Here is an 11,969-nt window from a genome sequence, read left to right on the forward strand (position 1 = left end):
GATTAATATGGACTTCATTATTGGATTACCTCGCTCTTATCATAAGTTTGACTCCATCTGGGTGATAATTGATCGACTTACAAAATGTGCCCATTTTCTGCTAGTGAAGACAACTTACACGGCTGAAGATTATGCGAAGTTGTATATCAAGGAGATTGTTAGGCTTCATGGTGTGCCCGTATCTATTATATCAGACCGAGGAGCTCAATTTACGGCTAACTTTTGGAGGTCTTTCCAGAAGGGTTTAGGCACACAAGTAAATCTCAGCACTGCATTTCATTCACAGACTGACGGACAGGCTGAACGTATCATTCAGACATTGGAAGATATGCTACGAGCATATGTTCTAGATTTTAAGGGGAATTGGGATGATCATCTTCCACTCATAGAATTCGCCTACAATAATAGCTATCATTCCAGTATTAAAATGGCCCCATACGAGGCACTATACAGGAGGAGATGTAGATCATCAATTGGATGGTTCAAAGTCGGTGAAACAGAATTATATGGGCCAGATTTGATTCACCAAGCTATTGAGAAGGTGAAAGTGATACAGGAGCGATTGAGGACGGCACAAAGCAGGCAAAAATCTTATTCTGATGTCCGACGTCGTGATCTAGAGTTTGAGGTTGGTGATTGGGTTTTCCTGAGGATCTCACCAATGAAGGGTATTATTCGTTTTGGGAAGAAAGGTAAGCTGAGTCCAAGGTATATCGGGCCGTATAAAATTCTTCGACGAATTGGACAGGTTGCTTATGAGTTAGAATTTCCATCCGAATTGGAATTTGTCCACCCGGTATTCCATGTATCTATGTTGAGAAAATGTATTGGAGACCCTTCTCGAGTCATCCCTATCAAAGATGTACAAGTTACAGAGGACCTATCATATGAAGAAGTGCCAGTGGCGATATTAGATCGGCAAGTCCGCAAGCTGAGAACAAAAGATGTAGCTTCCGTCAAAGTATTGTGGAGGAACAAAAATATGGAAGAAATGACATGGGAAGTAGAAGAGGAGATGAAGTCTAAATACCCTTACTTATTCCAGAATGAAGATAACAAGGATGCTGGTGGAAGACAGGATACATTGGAAGGTGAAACGGCTCTATGAGGTAAGCAATAATTTGAGAATACTCCTCCTTAATACAAAATGGTGATATGTAGATAATGTAAATACGCATAATGCTTTGTGTAGCCTTGTGAAGCCATATGTTGGGCTTAATTACTTGCAAATTTTACTAGTGACCATTTTATAGGGGAAAATTGATTGGAAATTTCCATTGGAATCTACGATGATTTAAACTCTCCATAAACCCTTACATTCGAGGACGAATATTCCTAAGGGGGAAGGGTGTTACAACCCATATACACATGTGTTAGTTCATGCTATATATTAGTTAAAATAAATCCAAGAAGGAATTATCTTTGAGATGATAAGAAGTCAATCCTATTGGTCTTAAGTGATACAAGAGTGTATAAGGGTGATTAACAAGTATTAGAAGTTAAACGAATCAAGGATGTTGTAACTCATATTTTCAGGTAATCTAGCGGTGCTTAATACACTCAAGAGGTCATTTATTAAGTTATTTTAATCATATAATATCCGTATCATAAGTTTTGAATTCAAACGAGTTATGAAACAAAAGTCGACAAAAGTTGTCGCAACTTAGGTTCATAATTTTACTTAAACATTAGGTCAAATGTTTCTAATCTTTTCTCATAATTTACAAGGAATTATGGGGTGATCTAACAACAAAATTAAATATCTATAAGTCTAGTTTCCAACGCATTAAACCGTTCATCGATACGATCTCGGAGTAGAGAGATATTCGCGTTTTCGCGAGACTGCGCCAAGCACCTCTCTATGGGGCCCACTAAGGCGGTTTAAGATATTTGGACCTATATAGGATGCCTCCAACCCGTTTTAAGTCATTTCTTCTCACTATTTTCAGACCTTAGAACCCTAGGAACATCCTCTCAAGGTTCTCTCAAGATTCAAGACCCAAAAAAAGGGCAAACAACACAAATCAAGTGTCGGGAATTCCGTGGCGCTAGTAAGTCTCTTGTTCTTCTTGTTGTTGCTCATTTTTGTGTCATTCCAGCTCGTGTGGGAGGTTGTTTTAAAGGGTTTATGTTCTGTAAATACTCCCTCATGTTCTTAATATCAATCCTAGGTGATTTCAAGCCTTCTAAAGTGATTCTAGTGCCGAAAAACACTAATTGATCGCTAGTTTCGCTTTTTTGTTGTTGTGGCAGCATTGGAGGGATATTTCATGGAAATTTAAGGTCAAATTGGAGTTGTTCTTTCTGTATAAAGGTAAGGAACCTCTTACTCTATATGTATTTAAGATTATCCAAGTTGCGGCTAAGCCATTGAAGCTAGAACTTGTGAAATATATATCGAAAGGCTTGGTAGTAATGTTATTGTTTTGTGGACTGTTTTGCGTTGCTGTTGGGCTGCGTATTTTACTACTATCTTGTGGAGTTTTGGAGGAGGAAGGGTGTGGAGAAACACCATATATATGTAGGGTTATGGGCTGATAGTTATTCGTAACATTTCCAGGTTGTTTGACACGACTACGGTGGTCGTCGTATGTATGGAGTGATTAGGCTGTCTGTAATATTTTGGGAGGCACAATATGTTTATTACTAATGTTGTTTGGGCTATTTGGTGACTGTTTTGAATGGTGTGAGGTCATATATATAAGGGAGGTGCTATCCGTTTCATCGTAAAATAGGTTGTGGTCGATACATAATAGTGATGACGCTTAAATGATAACGATAGTATCGTTCTCTTATTGTAGACTAAGGAGTTTTGACAATTGCATAGCTTGAGATTGGGGCAGTATATACAAGGTATGTGAGGCTATCCTTTTCCTTCTTTTGCACGACTCCGATTGTACATAATGTAATGAACGAGCTTCCAAGATACTCTACTCTTAGAAGCTAGCAGTACTTACATTGTTTTCCCTCTTCTGGAACGATTGATGTTAATGTTGCTTCTCTTATTCTTATGTTATCAATGTTGTTGGTACTTCCTAATTCTTATAAGGTTCATAGTAAAGAGTTAGTCCTAATAACGTGTACAGAGGATACCGACCTTACGTCACTCCGAAAGGTTTAGAATGTGATTCCATGAGTCGAGCATGCATTATATATATTTATCTATTTTACTCTACCGAGCCACGCTATAGTTGGCCGGGTACGACACCTATTGTGCAACCACTGATCAGTTAGGTTTTACCGAGCTCCACGTGGTCGGGTACGATTCTACCGAGCCTTATGATGGCCGGGTACGTTTTTTACCGAGCCTATTATGGCCGGGTACGATATGATGATGATGATGCCCACAGAGGCGAATGTTTTAAAGGTTTATGTATTTATACATATGTATCATGCATTTCATGTCAGTAGCCCTCAGAGGTACTAAGATGTTACAGGTTGTATATTCTCTATCCTTGCTTACATTACTGATCGTATTTATGGTTCCCTGCCTTACATACTCAGTACTTTATTCGTACTGACGTCCTTTTATTTGTGGACGCTGCATGTCGTGCTGCAGGTCCTGATAGACAGGCAGGTGCAGCTCCCCCACCACAGTAGGCTGTCCAGTTCAGCGGTGATTGGCGAGATCCCTTCTCCGGACTTGCCTTGGTCTTGGTATGCATTTTTGTTATAGACATTATGGGTATGTCGGGGCCCTGTTCCGGCTATGTTGCAGCACTTATGTTCCTTTAGAGGCTCATAGACAGGTGTCGACTCATGTATAGTTTGGTATGCCTTGTCGGCTAGTTTTTGTTGTATAGTCTTTCATAGTAGCGTGGTAGCTCATACCTTATATGTAGTTTCTTGATTGTCTGGTCATCCCCTGCTATGTATGTTCATGTCGTCATATTTTATTGCTGGTTGTCCATGATCCAGGTCTACCATTTATATTGATCTCGTCAGCCCTAAAAGATAATAATGAAGGTTAGATGAAATGTACGTTGGTGCTCGGCAAGTGTGATCGGGTGCTAGTCATGGCCTTCCAATTTGGGTCGTGACATTTAAATCCTTTATACATTCTTAATTAATATGGAATTTATGATCAAGCATCATATGCTATAGTTATACATATATAACATATACTCTCATGGTTTAATTTTCGTGCCAATGTTTGTTAAGCACCGAGTTTAATTATATAAGAAAGAGATTTTTTTAAACTTATGAACTTAAATACGTCATGAGATTTCTTATGATATAAAAGCATATCAATCAGATAAAATAAAAAATTTAAAATTATAAGTTTTTCTCTAATAAAAAGGTGTCGTTTTTAACCTAACACTCTTTTTTTTTATTTCCCCTCTTTATAATTTGATGCTTTTGGTTAGGGGTGTACATGGACCGGTTTGGTTCGACTTTTATTAAAACCGAACCAAACCAATTATATCGATTCGGATTAGTTCGATTTTTTCGGGTTTTTCGGGTTTTCGGATTTTTTTTTTGTTATATGAATGTTATTTCAATCTTATTTTGTTAAATTTTTTTATAAGTAAATATATGTTTAGTAAAAATTTTAAAAATTAAAAAAACATATAATACATTAAATAATTTTATAAGAAAATTTTGTTAATAACACATGATAGCTACTTTTTTTAGTCGTCTGACGATATATTTTCGTTGGATGTATATTTTTATGGTTAAAGAATTTACTAATTAAACATAAAATCAATATGATACATATTTAATGATATGTTCTATTTAATTTTAGATTGTCGAAATACCACTTCAAATTCGAAAAAAAGATATAAGAATTTAATAAATCTTGACATATGAACATTGAAGAACAAAGAAATTGACGCATTTCAGTAACACTTGATAAGAAAATGAGCAAATAATCTACTACTTAAGGTTAATAAAAATGGAGTGCTTCATATTCTATTAAATATTACATCCCCTAAAAGAATCCCTAATATTTCTAGAATTTTTGTAAAGAAAATTTTATGTAAAGCCTCAAAAGTATATATGAAAATTATATATTTATATATTGGTTTGGTTCAGATTTTTTTTACTTAATATCAAACCAAATCAAACTAAACTTAATCAGATTTTTTAATCGATTTAGTTTGACTTTTCTATTTGGTGCGATTTTTCGATTCGGTTTATATTCATGAAAATAATGATTGTATTTTTTTACAAGTGCTTCTAGATTCCCTATATTTCATTGAGGTGTTGGATCTGCATGTGATCCACGTCATCATGGCGTTATGGTAGGTTTTAACCCAAAACGTGGATCCAAAAAGAGTTCAATGACGAGGGCAAATTCTAGCACGTGGAGGAAGGACCAGTTAGCTACATATGTTTCATCTTACCATATACTCTCTCATTTTTAGTCTATGTTAAAAAATAACAATTTTATATTAAGAATTTATTTTAATTTTTAATTTTTAGTTCTACTCTTCATTACATGCTCTTATAGTAAAACTGTCATGAGATCTTACAAGTTATGGGAATATCTTCCACATGCGTGAATAGCACAATTTGATTAAAGCAAGTGAGAACCTAGATAAGGGGTAAACAATTATATATAAGATAAACAAAAGTATATACTAAGATAAACAGTTATTTTATATTCAAAATAATAAATTATAAGCTACGATATGTCATTTAGCATATGCATTTCCTCGTTGTTCCTTCAAAAACTGGAACTCTTTTGAGTATCAAAACCTTCTTAAAGGTTGCTGAGATATAAAAGAATATTAAAAGAAAGGTTGTGTCCAGAAATTGTCGTATGGTTCGGACCAAAAATGATCAAAGGGTTTTTATGTCTGAAAATGGTCAATGGGTGTACGAGGTTTAAATCAGAGAAGGTCGATTTTAAGGTTTTCATGGCATCTTCGAGCCCGGCCTCGATAGGATCGAAGCACAACCCAAAGCTCGTTCTCGAAGCACTCGCCTCGGTAGAGCATGTCGAAGACTCGTTATGACTCACCTCGAGGCAGCATGAAAATCGACAACCGTTAAGAAAAGGCGGAAGATCCCCGAGGGCATGTGATGAAGACTGACAGAGTCCGCAAAGAATAGTACAGATCCACATTGAACCGTTATACAACTGTACCAATAGTATTTCCCCACCATGATTAGATATGTACTATGTAAGGATCCCCCCTCCTATATAAAGGGGACCCTTACCATCTTGTAAAGAGGGTGGGATAATCATTGAATACACTCACATTGAATACAATACAACATTCTCCGTTCTTTGCTAACACAATTATTTTTTATATTTATTGCTTATTTATCCATTGTTCATTTATTGTTCTTCATTTATCGCTCATTATTAATCGCTAAAGGCCATCTTTGGGGCCCTCATCATCGTTAATTCTTCATCAATTATTCATTGCTATTAGCCCCATCTAGACCTCGAGGCCCTGCTCCAGCCAGCTCGAGGCCCAATCTTGTGCACATATTGGTTTGCATTTCTTATTTTCTTTACTTACACTTAGCATCTACTGCATAACAACTAGTATTAAGATAGATCACGCATTTTTAGAACTACATAATCAAATATAATTGTAGTTACCAATTTCAAGGTAAATAGTTTGGCGCCCACCGTGGGGATAAAAATAATAGTGATTGTTTTGGTGCTAGTTTTCTGATAACGCACGTTACTCTTCACGATTTTTCTTATCCAAAGATCTGTGATTTCAGATAAAAAAATGTCTAACTCAGCAAATGCACATGAAAACAACTGTATTGGGCTTCGTGGAAAGAACGGACCAGAAGAACCTCAACACATTATTCACATGATCGTTGGAGGAACCGACATCCCACAAAGACCCATGTTCAAACGGGCCAGAGTGTCCATCGCGGCAGAAAGGCCAACTTGGAGCTATATATCCGAGGACGCCCTTATATTTAGAGAAGAAGACATCGAGTCCTTGTACCGACCACATGATGATGCGCTGGTAATTTTTATTATTTGGAATAAATTAAACATGTGCTCGTGAATCTAGGAAGCTCGACCAACGTAATTAGGTCGAAAGTGGTGGAGCAGCTCGGACTGCTCAACCAGATCGTACCCACCTCTCGAATCCTCCATGGATTCAACATGACAAGCAAGACAACGAAGGGAGAAGTCATCCTCCCAATCAGCGTGTCCGGTACGGTTCAGGACATTAAGTTTCATGCTATCAAAGGTGACATGGGGTACAATGCCTTACTTGGGAGACCGTGGATACACAACATGACGGCGGTACCATTAACTCTTCACTAGATGATGAAATTCCCAACAAAAGACGGTATAAAAATGGTGTACGGAGAACAACATGTAGCAAAGGAGATGTTCGCGGTAAATGACGTGTCACCAAAACCGACTCCCCCCGTCTAGGACGGGTCAGGAAACGGGCCGACCCCTAAGGAACAGGTGGTCTGTGAACATTCAAACAAAGATGATAAAGAAGACTTCCTAACTCCTCGGACCTTCATTGCCCCCGAGGAATCGGATGCAACGAAATCAACGGTTGAAGAACTAGAATAGGCCGTCTTGATCAAACATCTTTCAGATGGAAAAGTATACCTGGGAACGGGATTAACCCCCGAAATCAAGAAAAAACTCATCCAAGTTCCTGTTAACAACATTGATTTCTTTGCTTGGTCGCATTTAGACATGATAGGGATCCCACCGGAAATATCCATCCATCGACTAAGCATGGATCCCATGTTCAAACCAGTGAAGCAAAAAAAGAGGCCTCAATCCGAGGTAAAACACGCGTTCATCAAAGGCGAGGTAACAAAACTCCTCAAAATAGGATCGATCAGGGAGGTAAAATACCCCGAATGGTTGGCTAATGTAGTAGTGGTCCCCAAAAAAGGAAATAAATTAAGAATGCCCGTAGATTATAAAGACTTGAATAAAGCATGCCCTAAAGACTCATTCCCATTGCCCAACATCGATCGCTTGATCGATGCCACGGCCGACCATGAGATCCTCACTTTTCTCGATGCCTATTTCAGGTATAATCAAATTCAAATAAACCCAGAAGATAGGGAAAAGACTTCATTCATGACGAAGTATGGTACATACTGCTATAATGTAATGCCTTTCGGACTAAAAAACGCAGGATCTCCGTACCAACGCCTAGTTAATAAGATGTCTGAACATCAAATAGGCCAATCTATGAAAGTTTACATTGATGACATGCTAGTTAAGTCCCTGCGCGCAGAGGACCATCTGACTCATTTGCAGGAAACATTCGACATCCTTACAAGTTACAATATGAAGCTCAACCCCGAGAAATGTGCCTTCGGGGTAGGATCGAGCAAATTTTTAGGCTTCATGGTGTCGGATAGGGGGATTGAGATTAACCCTGACAAAATCAAAGCCATTGAAAAAATCACAGTGGTGAACAATGTGAAGGCCGTACAACGACTGACCAGGCAGATAGCAGCCTTAGGCCGATTCATCTCAAGGTCATCAGATCGGAGTCATCATTTTTTCTCCTTGCTCAACAAGAAAAACAGCTTTGAATGGACTCCGAAATGCCAGCGCGCTTTAGAGGAGCTAAAGAGTTATCTCTCAAGCCTGCCTTTGCTCCACACCTTGAAAGAAGACAAAACATTGTACTTATATCTGGCCGTATCTGAAGTAGCGGTAAGTGGTGTGTTGGTTCGGGAAGAACAAGGTACACAATTCTCTGTTCATTACGTAAGTCGGGCTCTAGGAGATGCTGAAACTCGGTATCCCAACTTAGAAAAATTAGCTCTTGCATTAATAAGTGCACCTCGAAAATTAAAACCTTATTTTCAATGTCATCGTATATGTGTTTTAACAACATACCCTCTTCGAAACATATTGCACAAGGCTGAACTATCGACCAGATTGGCCAAATGGGCCATCGAGCTCGGAGGGTATGATATCGAGTATCAACCCCGAACGACTATCAAGTCCCAAATTTTGGCGAACTTTGTGGCTGATTTTACGCTCACCCTCGTGCCTGAGGTAGAGAAGGAACTCTTTCTAGAAACGGGCACATCATCGGGGGTATGGACCCTATTCACCGACGATGCCTCGAGCGTAAAAGGGTCTAAGTTTGGCATCGTTCTGAAACTTCCTACGGGCAGCATGATTAGAAAATCTATAAAAACTCTGAAATTCACTAACAACGAAGTTGAGTATGAGGCTACGATTGCAGGTCTCGAGCTGGCCAAGAGCCTAGGAGCAGAAGTCATCAAAGCAAAATGCGACTCTCTCCTGGTAGTTAACCAAGTTAATGGGAGCTTCGAGGTTCAAGAAGACAATATGCAAAGATACTTAGACAAACTTCAGGTCATATTGCATCGTTTCAAAGAATGGACTCTGGTCCATATTCTCCGAGATCATAATAGTGAGGCCGATGCACTCGCGAACCTAGGGTCGCCCGTCGAAGAAGATGACATACTCCCAGGTGCTGTTGTAAAGTTGTCCAAATCGGTGATCGAAGAAGGCCATGTCGATATCAACTCGACAAGTCTAACATGGGATTGGAGGAATAAATATATCGACTATTTGAAAAGTTGGAAGTTTCCCACAGATCCAAAAGAGTCGAGGGCCCTCCGAGCCAAAGCAGCTCGATTTTCACTCGACGAGAATAGAACACTATATAGAAGGACCTTCGACGGACCTCTAGCAGTATGCTTGGAGTCACCAATTATGTGCTTCAAGAAATCCACAAGGGCACTTGTGGAAATCATTCCGGCACCGATTCTTTAGTTCAAAAGGTAATCAGGGCAGGCTACTATTGGGACTTCAAGGAGAAGGATACCAAGGAATTCGTTCGAAGATGTGACAAATGCCAAAGTTTTGCGCTGATGATTCACCACCCTGGGGAACAGCTACATTCAGTCTGATCACCATGGCCATTCATGAAATGGGGGATGGACATCGTCTGCCCCTTACCAACAGCACCAGATAAAGCCATATTTATTCTATTTATGATTGACTATTTCTCGAAATGGATAGAAGCATAGGCCTTCGAGAAGATAAGAGAGAAAGAAGTCATCGACTTCATCTGAGATCACATCATATGCCAATTCGGGATCCCTTCCGAGATTGCATGCGATAATGGGAAGCATTTCATAGGCAGCAAGGTGACGAAATTCCTCAAAGATCATAAGATCAAGAGGATCCTATCAATGCCCTATCACCCATGTGCGAATGGACATGCCGAGTCCACAAATAAGACCATCGATGCTCAAACACTATTATTACTAAAGGTATAACCTTTTCCCTTTTTCGCTTTATGACTCACATCAATTTCTTAGAGGTGTTCACCGAAAGACGCCGAAGCACCCTTCAACTCGAAACCCTTGGGTTTTAAAGCATGCGTTGCGCTCTTTTTTCCTTAGACCGCATTTTATCCCGAACAAGTTTTACCAGCGAGGTTTTTGATGAGGCAACATCCATATGCTATCCAAGGAGAACTTATCAAGTATTCAAGGCTTCCCTTCGATCAACCTCAAATACTGGGGGGCATCACCCCAAGAGGAGGTTACCTCTTCAAAGAACTCAAACTATGCCTAGGAGGACCCCGATAAGAGAATGATGTATTGGACCAAACGGTCGAATGAACCGTGTCCATGTAGAATAATTGGGCCTCCGAAGGCAAAAAACATGTACACATACATCAAATAATTGAGGAAGACTCTTGGCTCATCAAAACACTTTTTGCCTCAAAGAAGTCCACCGCTTTCTCATAAGGCAACTCGAGGGCCAAAAGTGAACTCTCGAACACTCGGGGACTATCGCTGACAGTCAGCTCATCGAAACCATCGAAAACTCGAATTTGTAAGACCTCGATCAGGAAACTTCGAGCTTGTAAGCCCTCAGTGAGGCAACTCCAAATCTATAAGACCTCAACTAGGCATGCCAAAACGTATAAGACTTTAAAAAGGCATAACCCCGACATTAGGACCAAGGCTATATATCAAACTTGTAAGACCCCTGATAAGACATACCCTCGATATAGATGCCGAGATCATCTCACCTGGGGACTATCGACTACGGTCGTACCAAAAGGCTCCGTCCAAACTAATGCGGCTCGAAGACGTCCGATCGCCACCATAAAAATTAAAAGCCTCCAAATACTTCGAAAATACTTGGAAAAGAACCAGTTAATCAGGCTACCCTCGGCATAAGCAAAGAAACTTCGATAATATCAGCTTCAAACAATAAAAAGGCTTCGAAAATAATCAACCTTCGATGAAAAGGTTTCGAAAACTCAACCTTTGAGCGAGCCTCTCGAGGTACTCAATTACCGTCACATATCGACTCATAATCGAGGTTCTCGTTTGAGGCATCGAAGAGTCGGACGAACATAAAACATGCCAAGCTATAATCAAAACTTCAAAAGTCTTTAGCCAAAATGAGGGAACACTATAGCCATATTAGAGGCCGCATCGACCCAATCTAAAAAACACCTAAGGGCCAACACGTAAGAGCCTAAAGGCCAGCCTAAAGAGCCTAAGGGCCAATGCGTAAGAGCCTAAGGGCCAGTCTAAAAAAGCCTAAGGGTCGATATGTTGAAAACCAAAGGGTCAATAAACCCGAGTCAAAATTTGACTCGAGGCTCCGAGAAAATTCTCACTTGGGGACTGTGTATAAAGCCCTAGGGCTATCTTTATTTCAAATTCAAACAAATCTTCACTCAAGGGCTACCTGATTTCGAGCAAACCCTCGCTCGAATACTATTTGTAAAAGCCTAAAGGCTATCATTATTTTCAGATAATCCAGCAAACACCCCCGGTAGCTAAGTCCAGAGGTTAGTTCGAGAAAACTCTCAATCGAGGACCATCAACGAGACCCAGCTCTCACCCACTTCGGGCTTAGAAGTTTCGATGACCTTAGCTCGCATCAAATCAATCCAATATTAGTTAGAAAGGTAACAAAGGACTTTAAGAAACATTGTATCAAACAATTAATAATCTAAGGGTTTGTGATGTTCCGGATCCAGTAT

Source organism: Nicotiana tabacum, chromosome 10 (genome assembly GCF_000715075.1).
Source record: "Nicotiana tabacum cultivar K326 chromosome 10, ASM71507v2, whole genome shotgun sequence".
Lineage (NCBI taxonomy): Eukaryota > Viridiplantae > Streptophyta > Magnoliopsida > Solanales > Solanaceae > Nicotiana > Nicotiana tabacum.